The sequence below is a fragment of the Aythya ferina genome, assembly GCF_964211825.1.
Source record: "Aythya ferina genome assembly, chromosome: Z".
NCBI classification, from domain to species: Eukaryota; Metazoa; Chordata; class Aves; order Anseriformes; family Anatidae; genus Aythya; species Aythya ferina.
Window position 1 is genome coordinate 67049583 of NC_140299.1, and position 12638 is coordinate 67062220.

A 12638-nucleotide genomic window follows, 5' to 3' on the forward strand; every position below is an offset into this window, starting at 1 on the left:
GACTCAGCTGGGTGAGATTTAATGTTATGAATTAAAGTGTGTGTGTTGGGGAAGAGGACGGAATAAAGCCTCTTTCTTTCAGCTACTGAAACCATTAAAGGTTTCTCTTTGGTAATATTGTATTGCCTGGCAATTCCACTTACTGAGTGCTCCTAAGGGCTCAGTTCAGCTGAAGGGACACTGAAAGCAATGATTTTGACTTATTAAACTAACCACTTCTTATTATTTTAAATTGGATTTGCTTTCAGTTTGATACTGTAATTGTATTTAAAACATTTTTATTTTAATATCGACTTCTTCGAGTGCTGTCTTTTCAATTATGATAATTTTACACATTGCTTAGTTCCCCCACCTAGATCTGAAACATTCATTGCTATTTTGGGAGCCACAGAAATTGTTCAATTTGTATCACATTCATCTACTGTAAGAACACAGGCAAAGCCAAAATAAATCTCTTTTCTCACCATTTTCCTTAAGTTCTTGAACAAAAGCCTGATTCTATGTAGCCCTGATGAGAACAGAGGATTTACCCCAGGAAAACTGTATGAATTTGACTTAACTTTCCAGTAAAAGTACCTGTTTTATGGGAGTCCCTCTGCACCTCTTTCCTTGCCCTCTAAACAGCTCAGTAGTTAGTGTCCAATCTTAACCACATAAAGAGAAACAGCAGCTGAGAAATGCAGTTTGTTTCAGTATGGTTCCTCACTGTACTCAGAAAGTATGCAATATCTAAGCACAATACTGGAAAGCCTGGAGTAGTGGTAAGGTAATTCAGGGGAAAAAAAAAAAAAAAAAAAAAAAAAATTTGGATTAAAAATGGAGATCTCAAAGCTTTGAACTCAACCACCATGAAGTAACTGAGAAGCACACTGTCTTTTCCTGTAATGAAACTCAAGGGAAAGGTACCCTGAAAACCCTCTTAAGATGCTCCCTCGACAGTTCCTGATTAATTTTCCTCTCAGAGACTCTAACTAGAAGAGACAAATGTGAGATCATCCACATCCATTGTGTGAAGAAAGTAAGCTTGCCTTTATGGAAAATCCGATAGAGTTCAATAGCAAATAATTTTTCTAGTGACTTAAATAACTGCCTATGGAATTCAGCAGATCAGTTATATTCCTATTATGGAGCTCCGTAGGGTAGTTAAAAATTATCCTATAGACCCTTCCTGGTGAAATTTGACAAAACATATTGTCGGCAGGTGGAATCAATACGGAGGCTCTAATAGGATTATGTTAATTTACACCAGAGGAGGATCTGGCCCATGTATGTTAGGAGTAATTTGATAATGAATCTCTGTAAGCTTCTGTTAGTTTTAACAAAGTTAAATTCTACATCAGTTTTCCATATTGATCTTCCATACTCAGTTGTTTTGTTTTTTAATAGGAACCTCCACTCCCTTCACCATATGGTCCGGACGCTATCCACGGTATTCTCTGCTCATTGCATGATCGCGTAACACTCTCCTCTTCTGGGAACTAGATGACACAGTGACATGTGAATGTTGCTCACAGTGCAACAGGAATTTCTGCTGATTTTTCTGGCACAGTACAGCAGGGACTGACCAGGGCAGCCTCCTGCATAAAACATCTGCTCCACAGCCTGGCTTGCCTTCCAAAACTCTCCATAGTTGTAAACACCAACCTGCACAGAACTGGCACAGGGAGACTCCCTTTGGGTTCCCAGGCAAATCCTTCAGTCGAGTTCCTGCTATTTCCAGTGAGTATTTTGAAATATGCTTATGAATTGTAAATACTTTGGGTGCCCCTGCTGAGTATATCCCAGGTCAGCCTATGGTTGGTTACTCAGGTATCTATGTTTCACCTGGACGATGTCTGAACAAAGAGATTAAGAAAAGCAAATCCACACATGCTAGCCAGAAATGTAAAAATTTGGCATTTCTAGTATGGTCCTTAGTTACAGAATTAATTTTGCAGAGATTCACAAACCATTAAAATCGCTTCCAGAGAAGAAACTCATAGCCTACCTGTTCTTACTCTGATCTCATTTTATATGTTTACAGTGGTCTGGAAAATGTAATAATGGTAAACAATGTGCCTGACTCTGCAGGAACAAGTTGGGCAAAAGGCCTATTGTTCTTTTATGTTAAACAAAAGAGAAACAGGTACACGTTGGTTTTTAAGAGTCACCTTTAGCTGTAGTGCAGTATGCCAAAAACAGCTATGTCCTGACTAAAAAACTGCTCACTTTCAACCACATTTTCAGAGTAAAGATGAGTTTGGTGAAGTCCTCTGAAGTGATTAAAAGAAAGATCTTATTTTGATCTATGTAGGAGTAACTACTTTGCCAGGCATTCAATAATGTTGTCTCAACAAAAATCATATTTACAGTTTGATGAGCTTTCATTGTTGCTGTAAGATTAAAGAAGTAAACAGTTCTTTATATTAAGATGTCTCTGTACTCAGCATTTTATTTCTGTTAATGTATATCCCCACAGGTAAAGGTATTTCCTACATTGCTGGTAGAGGGAAAAAAGCAGCTACAGCCCCGTCTAGAATTACAGGCTTCAAGTATGTCCTGGACATCAAAACCATCTCATTCCTTCCCTGGGGCAAAAGCCCCCAGTGTTTCTCAGACTACTGTCAGAAACCTCTCCTCTGCCACTCTCACATGTTGTTTCTTGTCAACATAAAACTCTGCTGTACTTTGAAACTTTGAAAAAGGGCAAGAATAAACTGAGCTGAATCTAATAATAAATGATGAAGAACGTGTCTCCCAAAGTGTTGCATGGATTATTCTGACGTGGGAAGATAATGAGAGGGGACTCACTCAACCACTGCAAAGTGCCTCTGCATGGCTGCCGTACGCTGGTTCGTCAGAACTGCACCTAATGGGATGCTGTTCCTACAACCACTTGGCTCCACACAGTTGTAGAGTAGCAAATGTGTTCAGCATGGGTCTGTGGCACAGTGGTTGGATTCAAACTTCACGCAAACCAGCTAAAGGAGTCCGCTGCTTGCTCTTCCCTGACACAGCCCACGTGTTCCACTAATGTCAACACATTTTGTTTGTGATTAGGAAGAAAGGGCAGAGGTAATACTTTCATGTCAACTCAAGTTAAATCTCTGCTAGACACCTTGTGTAAAGAGGAGTTGGAATAGGTGGGAGCACTTCTCTGTCACTTGTGTGATATTTTTGGATAATGCACAGCTCCATGGAGACCTCGACAACAGTCCCTTACTGACCAGAGACTGGAAAACCCACGGTGCTCTATCAATGTAGCTGCCAAAAAGCAGCCACTGAGAAAATATGTTCCCATCGGTAAGGGCAATAATTCTCTTCCCCAAGCCACTGTGAATAGCCCACAGTTTTTAACTACTCCAGGCAAAAGAGATAAGGTTGTATCTGTGATTTCAGGAAATCTGACAGAATGAAGAACTAAGATTGGTATTAAAATTCCATGGAAACATCCTAACATGACTGGGTGGGAGAGAAAACATGAGGACGTTTTACCAGGTAGAGTACAGAGAGGAAAAGGGTACAAGTTGTCAGGTAGAGTAAAGGAGGGTGGTATTTTTAAGCTGTGGAGACACATGAGGTTTTGCAGACTGATTCTAGCAAGCTAACAGCAGAAGGATCAACAAGGGAACAGAGGGCAGGAGAGCCAGCTTAAGTTCTATCAGAAGGCTAAATGTGTGGTTACAGTGTGTGATTTAAGTGAGGAAATTAGTCAGTGCAGGCTTGACAATTAAACACAGCAGATGAAAGAAAGAAGACACTTTTGTAAAAGAATCTGAATAGAAACTTCTGGCAACTGATGCCACAGCCAATACCAATGTATGGAAAATTGGATTTTTTCAATGCTTTCTGCTTCTTGCAGAACTTTCATAATATAAAATCTGGTCTGTATTTTTCAAAACCCTAAATATAGGGGACAAAAAATGTTCACTGTCAGAGAGCCCTTTTTGATTAATGAAGAAATGCAAGTGTCAAATAAACTGTTCAGTATTGCGGAAATATTTGTGAAGTATATGTGAAGCGCACAGCAAGGGCTCAATCTAGATCTGCTTACAATTCAAACCCACAACAAAGTCAATGGAAGTTCTGAACACCTCAAAACGCATGTAGTGATTGAGCATAATGCAGTGATTGAATGTCAGCATTTGGTACTGGTGGAAGGGTATTTCCCGCAAACCCAGGCTGCGCTCAGTCTCTGTTCTCATTTCCTGACAGAGAGAGGATGAGATGATCTGGGGCCTCTTTGTGGAAACGGGGTTAGGGGTCTTGGCAAATCAACGTCCATTCATCTGGTTTACCCCCCTGACACATGGTTGGGTACCCAGAAATTATTTGTAATAGTTCAGTTCCCCTAATTGCTTTCAGATCTAGCTTAAGTTTGTTTAACTAAAATTTATCTGTCCCCAGCAATTATTCTCTGGTGCAGAACTCTCTTCTGTTTTAGATTTTCAGGAAAAAGAAAGAAAATATATATTAAGTCTCAGTTCCTTCGGTTAGAAAATTATCCTAAGTATACATTCAGCTTAAACTGACTGAAAGCAAAGAAGAAACTTTTCCTCAATACATATGAATGTCTTCTCTTGTAACCCAACGACTAGAAATCGAACAGGCGCGTGTGTAATTTTAGATCCCAAATCAAACGCCGAACCCAAACCAATTTCTCAGGGTCCTTTCATTATCTGGAAATAAAATGCAGAGAAGCAGCTGTCGCAAACAAGCCATTATTTTAATTTTAACGCCACGCTTTGTGGTCCGAGTTGCGTCTGTCTTTTCATTTAGCTGGTTTGAAAAAAAAAAAAAAAAAAAAAGAGAGGAAAAATTACAAGATGAAAAAGCATAAATCACGTTAAGGCAATCACGCCCGTACACGACCCTCTCCCCGCCGCGATCCGGAGGACGGGGCCGCTGTTTCGGCCCTCCGGGCTTCCACGGGACCGCCCCGCTCCCGCCAGCCCCGGGGCCACGGCGCCGGGAGGCGGCCGCGGGGGGCGCGGAACGATCGCGGAGCAGGGAGGCGGTGGGGGCCGGGCGGGGAGGAGGCGGGGCCGGGGCGGGGCCGGGCGGGGCGCTCCCGCCCTGCGCGATCCAGTCCGGGCTTTGTCTCCGCCTCCGCCGGCGGAGCCGTGTCCCAGGGGCAGGGTGAGGGGGGCCGGGAGCGGGAGCTGGGAGCAGGAGCCGGAGCCGGAGTCAGCCGGAGCCGGAGTCGGAGCCGGGCGGAGCAGCGCAGCGCAGCGCAGCGGCAGGCAGCCGGCGCCCCCAGCCCCATGCCCGGCAGCCCGGGGCTAGGAGCCACCGCGCTTTCCTGGCGGGCGCCGCCGGCCCCGGAGTTTTGCTGAAGCAGCCTTCGCGCCGGGGAGCGCTTTTGGTAGAAAGGGAGCAGGACGAGACCCCGAAATGACTTACCTCACGCGGCACGGCTGAAGGGGACTTGCTGGAGTGGAACCGTAGTGGAATTTGGGTTTGGAGAGGAGTTCCTAACGCTTTTTTTTTTATTATTATTATTATTTTTATTTTTCCCCGTTCTCCCCCCTCTTTTCGCCCATCATTGGAAATGAACAAATTGCATTTGCAATTCAGAAAGTAGAAATACTAAATACTCCGCCCGTCCCCCGCGAAGCACACATGTAGTAATGACAAAGGATTGCAAAGGAGAGAGTGGCTCCAGTTTCCCAGAAAGATCCCCTTAAATGGATTACTAAATGGGACACTACATCAGCTAGTTCTGTCCTCTAGCTGCCTAGATACATGCACCGACAAGGTACAGTACTCCCCTGTCCGCGTCCGTATCCGACGTTTTGGGGTCGCGGGGAGAGGAAGGCTCAGGGCTCGCCCCGGGAGCGGTGCGGGGTGCGAGGCCGGCGGCTGCCTTCTGCCTCGGCAGCGATCGCGACGCCGAGGGGAGGAGGAGGAGGAGGAGAGCCGCCTGCAAGTGCACACACTGCGCTCACCGCTGCCACTTTCCAGGCATCTCGTGGCTTCCCTTTTCTTCTCTCTTTTTTTTTTTTCCCTCTCTTCTTTTTCCTCTTCCCCCACCCTCCCACCACGGCTGCTTACCGTGCTAGCGTCCGTCCCTGCCCCGCTGGCACGGCTTGCATGCGCGGTGCCCGGGCTCCCCTCCGCATCCCCCGGCTGCCAGCCCCGAGCCCTGCTCGCCGGCCGGGGGGCTGTGGGGGGCCGGGGGGAGGTGGGCTCTTTGTTAGAGGCACGGTGCAGGCGCTCCGCGCAGAGGCGTAACCCCGCACACATCTCATCGGTGCGGGGTAGTTGGGCTTCGGCGGCGTGCCTCGGTTTTATTCATTATTAGCGTTATTAATTGTCGGGCTGGGGCTGCGTGCTGGGGTGGGGGGAAGAGGCCGACAACCGAGGAAACTTCGGTTTTCCCCTGGTGCTGCCGAGGGCTTTGTTCGCGAGCATGGGCTGAGGCCGCGGGCTCCCCTCTCCGCTGGCCTCCATCTCCCGGCCCCCTCCGCCGCCGGCAGGGGCTGCCCGGCCGCCGCTTGGGGGAGAAGGGTGGCTGCGGGGCAGGGTCCATCCCCGCCCCCTTCCCCGGGGTGCTGCCAGCCTCTCCTCTCCTCTCTTCTCGTCTCCCCCGCGGGCCGAAGTCTCTGTCAGCCGCTCCTCCGCGGGGCAAGCCCCGCTCCTCGCCCTCCGCCCTTCCCCTGCCGCTCCCTGGTCCTCTCGCCTGCTGTCTGTCCCCCCCTCTTCCCCCCGGGGGGAGAGCCGGGGAGCGGCGGAGAAAGTTTTTCTAAGGGGGAAGCACCGGGACGGCTGGCACAAAGGAGCTGCCGCCCGGCCGGGAGGGAGCGACACGGCACATCGCCCCCGCCGGAGAGCCGCCGGTGCTGGGGTGGGCGACGAGGGGTGGGCTTCGCCCTCCGCCCCGTCCACGCACGGGCAGGGCTCAGCTCCTGTCTGAGGGCGAGGCTCGGTGGGAGCCCACTGATCCCCCCCTCTTTGGGCGCCGCTGCTGCTGCTGTCGGGGTCGTCCCTCGGGGGGGCGGCGAAGGGTCAGCACCGCCCCGGTGTCCGCCGACGGGGTGGGCGGTGGAAAGTTTGCGTCTCCTCCACGCGTGGAGAAACTACCTGCTCCTTGAGAGGGCTCGGCCGTCCCACCGCCCTTCCTGCTCAGGGAGGAGTCTCCCGGGAGTGGCTCCGGGCGGCGAGCGGGAGGGGGGCTGGCGGAGAAGCGGGGCTGAGCCTGGAGCCCGGTCAGCTGCAGCGGAGATGCTCTTCTGCCCGCCGCCGCCGAGTCGGTCCTGCCTGGCTCTTCCCGGGGTGAGTCGCGAGGCGGCAGCCGCTGGGTTTTCTTCGGGAGGGTGGCTCTGCCTTCCCTAACCTTGGCTGCTTCGTCGGAGGGAGGTTTGTTCTCCTTTTCCTCTCCGGAGCTAATCGCTGCTTTCGAAGTTTGTAAACCAGCGCGCTTCCGCCAGCGCCTTTGCAGCACGGGGCTTTAGTTGCTGTACTCGGATTTTTATTTTTATTTATTTATTATATTTTTTTTCACTAATAGACCTGCAGAGGTAGAGGCTGTAGTCAGCTCTGCAATAAATTTTAACAGGCGCTGATTCCTGACTCTGCAAGGTGAACGCTTGATCCTACAAAGGGGCACACGCGGATTGCAGGTGTTGTAAATAATGAATCTCCACAACCATTTTCTGACACAGGGCTGCGTGCGGTAGTTCATCGTTTGACATAGATTCGGCTAACTTTTGCTTCTTGTCCTCCAGCACCCGTATTAATTATTAAGCTAACCTCAAAAATAGTGGGGAAAACCATGCCTCAAGCTACTCTGTATTTGCAAAAATTATTTCAATGACTGCATTTGGTTTGCATTCATTTAATGTGTATGTAATTCAGTGAGGCATTCTCGTGCCAGTAAGCTTTACTTGGCGGGTAAATCCTTTGGCATCAACGACCGGCAGAGTCGGGCTCTTTTAATTGCAGAACTTGTGGAGGTTTTGAGGAGTCAGTGACACCTCTCTGAGAGTAAGATTTATACAACTGTTATCACGTTCGGGGCTTCCTTTGCTATTTGTTTTTAGACCAAAAAAGCAAAATGATCTTGCTCTGGTTAACTTCTCTGGTCTTTTTTTTTTTTTTTTTTTTTTTTAATGAGACTAATCTAGTGTATTGTGAAGAAAATTGGGTCTACTCCAGCAAACCCTTTTCTTCACGGAATTGCCTCATACGTGTTTGAAAGGAAATACTAGCTTCAGTAAGATCGGGAAGGTTCGTCACTCTTAGAAAAGTAGAGTTGCCAAAGCGTTTCACTGTCTAGGGTATAATTTTGTCTAAAAGGATCCTGTTTTTAATGCAGTAGCTCCTTGTAAGATATATTCCAAACAGAAAATATACTAACTCTCTTTAAAGCCAAACAATTTCCTATGCATGAAAATGCTGATCACAGTTCACCACTACTCTTCATTGCATAAAATCTCTGGCTTTCATGCAAGTTTAGCTCAGCAGCAGAACACCCAGATGAGGTTTCTGTGTGAATGCAAAATGAATTTTAAAATAGTAATTAATACCATAAAGTATAATTGCTACATTTGCTCTTCCTGTAGTAGGAATCAAATGTTTGAAGCGCGGTTAAGTATTCTGAAGGAAAATGAATTGTATGGTCACAGATGTTCTGTGTATTCTCAATTAGTCTAAAACTATTATTCTTACTTCTAATGGCAAAACCAGCCTTGTCAAATAAGCTTGTACCTCTTGAACCAAAAAAACTGTTGGACAGTAACATCTATGAGAAACAAGACTGACTATCATCTTCAGCTACTTGAAGGTGGAAGTGAATATTAGCCTTAGTCCCCTCTTTAATGTTTGTAAGTTGAGGAGAACATTTTCTGCTGTTTCAGAGTGAAGAAAGAGGTAGGTAGGTCAGTTTAAGGATAAGGAATTACCCTCATTGTTTTTTTTGTTTTTTTTTTTTTTTTGGGGGGGGGGGGGGGGCAGGGGAAGTGTTGGAGGGGAGAAAAAAAAAAAAAAGGAAAAATCAAATTAATGACCTGTGATAAATCCAGAATAGAACTGTTTGCATTAAAAAGGAAGTAGGTGATTGTGAACTTGCTTGTGCATGTTTTGTGAAGGGAAGGGGAAATTTGTCATCTTGTTTTGAAGAGCCATACGTAAATACACATGAAAAGAGTTCACATGGTTTACAGCAGGGGAGACATAAAATGTTTTCAGATTAAATTGACCTGAGCTAATATATGCCTCACATCCAACTTGTTTGCAAGAACGCATTGTTATACTTCCCAAACAAATGCTTTGTATATAGTATCTGATTCCCATGCACTATACCAGAGTGCTGAAAACAAACAACAGTGTAAATTCTGGAAAATAACATTCTACACTATTAGGCAGAGCGTATAATAGAGAAAAGTTGAACTGTACTGAAACAGAAGTTTTTGCTAACCTAATTTGATACAGATGCTGTAGTATTTTACCTACTACTATTCATTTATTAAGGTGGTACATCTTTATCCCCTGTCCTTACCAGTCTTACTCACCCATGTAAGCTTTACTCACACAGCTATGCCTTGCTTGCCTGAGTAATTGGATGAGAATAAAGGCAGTTGCTGAAATATTACTCAGGGCCATTTTTTCATGTTTTGGTTTCTCCTGTTCTCTGGTGGGAATCAATACTTGATGAGGACCTGAAACTGTGGTGCGAGTCCATTTGCTCTGGATCTACATTCAGTGTTAAGTCAAACCTAGGTCTGAGTCTTCTGGAGCAAGCAGCATTTGATTCAGACCTACAATAAATTGTGACAAACTTTGCCTCGACAGGGAAACAGAAGAAAGAGAAGAATAAGTGACGTTTTCTGTGGGTGACCATTTCAGCATTTAATCATTGTTAATACTGTGGTCAGGACTACCCTGTGGTGGGTGAGGAATACACAGAGATCATGTTAATAATAAGATACAGCCAGTATTGGAGTCCGGCTCCAACAACATACAGCAGCCAGGAACAGTGTTGAAAGTCGGAAACAAGCAGCTGAGGGGAAACTCATTGCCTGAGAACAAAACCTCTCCATAGGAATATTTTTATTTTGGGCCTGTCACATCAATCACTTGAGTAAGGAACAACGTGGATGTCTGTAGGGCTTCTGAAGGCAGAAATGAACCTCCCCAATTCAAGTGGAAACCTGGCAGACCAGAGTTTGTATGCCTTTATTTTCTTTATCTGCTGTCTTCTGAGACAACTAATCCATTAATTCTGGCTGTGGAAATAACTGAATGTTTACGTTTATACATGTTAAGGGATCTTTAATTGTCCACAGCAAACAAGGCTTTGGTTTTGGATCTTGACATGGCAAGTATGGCAGAAAAGCTCAAAGACACTGCTTTAGGATTTAAAGGGAAGAGTGCCACCTACTGTGTCATAATTACACATATTTCATGTCCTGCATGTCTTCTGGAGTTCCCAAGCTGTTAACTCGGTTATCCTATTTTAGAAGCTGGGAGATATGAAAGGATTCAAAATTCCACATGATATGGGAATGAAGAAAAAAAAAAAAAAAAGGCAGAATAGAGGTGTGCACCAGGATATTCAGAAAGTCTTAGTAATGGTTTATTAAAAGATATACATAGATGTATTTGCTGTTTTTGTCACTTCAGACTTGCAAAAACTGCTAACAGTTAGTAGTGGGGCCACAGAAGATAGGAAATGGGATGAGAGATCTATGCCTGCCCTTATAAAAAAAAAAAAAAAAAAAAAAAATTATCAGCTTTCATGCACTAGACAAAGGTATATGAGGCTGCCAGACTTATGTCCTCTGAAGTCTAAAGTTAAGCTCTACTATAGTTTGAAAAAGGCACTTTAAAAAAAAAAAAAAAAAAAAGGCTTCAAAAAAAGAAGGAGAAAATGAGGGGAAAAAAATCCATGAATTAGCTCATAATTCACTGGCAAAAACCTCCTGATAGTTAATTCTTTCCCAGTGTGGAACTGCAGTTGTTTATCAGTGATAAGGAATGGTATACTTTACTCTGTGAATACAGAGACATTTTTATATGGAAGGAATTTTTCCCCAATCCCCAAAGTGTTTCCGTAGTGGATGAAATAGAGATGTAAAATGAAGTAGATAAACCAGCTATTAACAGAACTGCCAGTTGCTGTATCTCTAGAGTGAAGACATATGGTAATTCACTGCATTCAGTGATGACCTTTCCTTTAAAAGTATTGTTAATAATAGGCATTTCTATATAGAGTATTTATAACAGATACTTGAAATTCACATGTCATGGACTACCCCATGCCATTTTTAAAATTTTTTTTTAGCTACTGACAGAACTGCTAATGAGGAACTTTTCACAGAAATACACTTTTACAACATTCATGCTGTGCTGAAGAGCTTCTGGGGGCAGATGCACAGTATTGCATGTGTGCTGTCTTCCACACAGGAAGCCTTTAGCTCCTTCTCCCACACACTTTGTATGTAAAGTTGCGCCATGGCTGTAGGGTCAGTGATAAGGGCTGAGAAAGCATTCCTGTGCTCCTATGATCTCTGTAGCCAATCACCTTTAGTGAAATCTTAATGTTTATAAAAGTGGAGAGAAATTAACTCTATTGTATCATTTCACTTTAGTCTGAAATCATCTAGTGGATGGGGAGTATAATGGTGACATTTTTACTGGAGATAACAGTGGAAGTTTGATTATGTGCTTAAAAAAGGTATTTCTAACCTCTCATCAATTTTGCAATGACCCTGACAGACTCATGGGGCCTTCTAGTAATGAAAATGCATAGAGTATATAATAGATATGGTAGGATGTTCCAGTTCAGCAGATGGAAAAAGTACTCTCTTATATGAATCCCCAACACAATGGGAAAAATCTGTGTCCAAATATATTCCTGACTGCAGCAAACATTATTTCTACTTTCTTATCTCCAGCTGCTTGGCTTCATTCAGGTGTTCTGTATATTGAGTATTTTTACATAAGACTTTGATACTCAAATGGGAAATCTGCCGTGTTGGTTCCTTCACCATTGTTAGTGAACGTTTATCCATTACTTGCACTTGCACTCAAGGCAGCCATTCATTGAAATGTTAATGAGAATTTGAACAGTTTCTAGTTCTGTAGAATATTTCCTTTTAGAAGAAAAATAATACTGTTTTGTTGATGCCTTTCAAAATTTACTTTTTATTGGTAGATTGAGGTGGATTCTATGCTAATTCCTTTTGCATTCCTGAATTATGGCCTAGCTAGGCACTGTCGCTGGGATCTTCATCTATTAATCATGGGAGCTGCTTTCTTATTCGGTTGCCATAGTTTCAGGCCTCAGATAGTGTTGGGGTGCCTTGGGAAAGGCTTGAGATATACTCGGACTTGCAAGCCTTGCAGTTATTTTGGCAGTGGTAGCGCTCTGAAGGAACAGAGAACAGCATCCAGCATTATTCAGAGTTGGATTAAAAGAGGAAACTTCTGGATATGTCTCTCTGGACCTTGTTATGTGAACATCCAGCTGATATTTACTCCCAAGATTTGCTTTTTGTTTTGTCTTTCTGGTCAAATTGTATACTTCAGAGACTAATGGCTACCTTTATCCACTGCAAGAGCAAGAAAGGCTTTTCATTAGTTCTGCTGACAAATGGTTGGGTAAATTAGGGGAGTTAGGGTTTCCTAAGCAATCCAGGTAATTTGTTTTATATTCT

General features: G+C 44.6%; 1 protein-coding gene and 1 long non-coding RNA gene across 9 annotated transcripts in view; both read left to right on the forward strand.

Moving 5' to 3' along the window:
* Window positions 1-1386: 1386 nt before the first annotated feature.
* Window positions 1387-2732, forward strand: LOC311426761. Its single transcript, XR_014687007.1, has 2 exons — window positions 1387-1719; window positions 2459-2732. It is a non-coding gene; the product is annotated as an uncharacterized lncRNA (long non-coding RNA).
* A 2146-nt stretch (window positions 2733-4878) lies between these two features.
* Window positions 4879-12638, forward strand: part of SEMA6A (semaphorin 6A) — a 119137-nt gene continuing 111377 nt past the window's right edge. For 2 of the 8 annotated variants that reach the window (XM_084503479.1, XM_084503480.1), the window contains exon 1: window positions 7109-7254. The gene's annotated coding sequence lies outside the window, so the exon portion shown is untranslated. Of the gene's footprint in view, window positions 5738-7107; window positions 7339-7447; window positions 7602-12638 lie in introns of those variants that run through there. The other 6 variants (XM_084503475.1, XM_084503473.1, XM_084503476.1 and 3 more) reach the window with 6 other exon arrangements.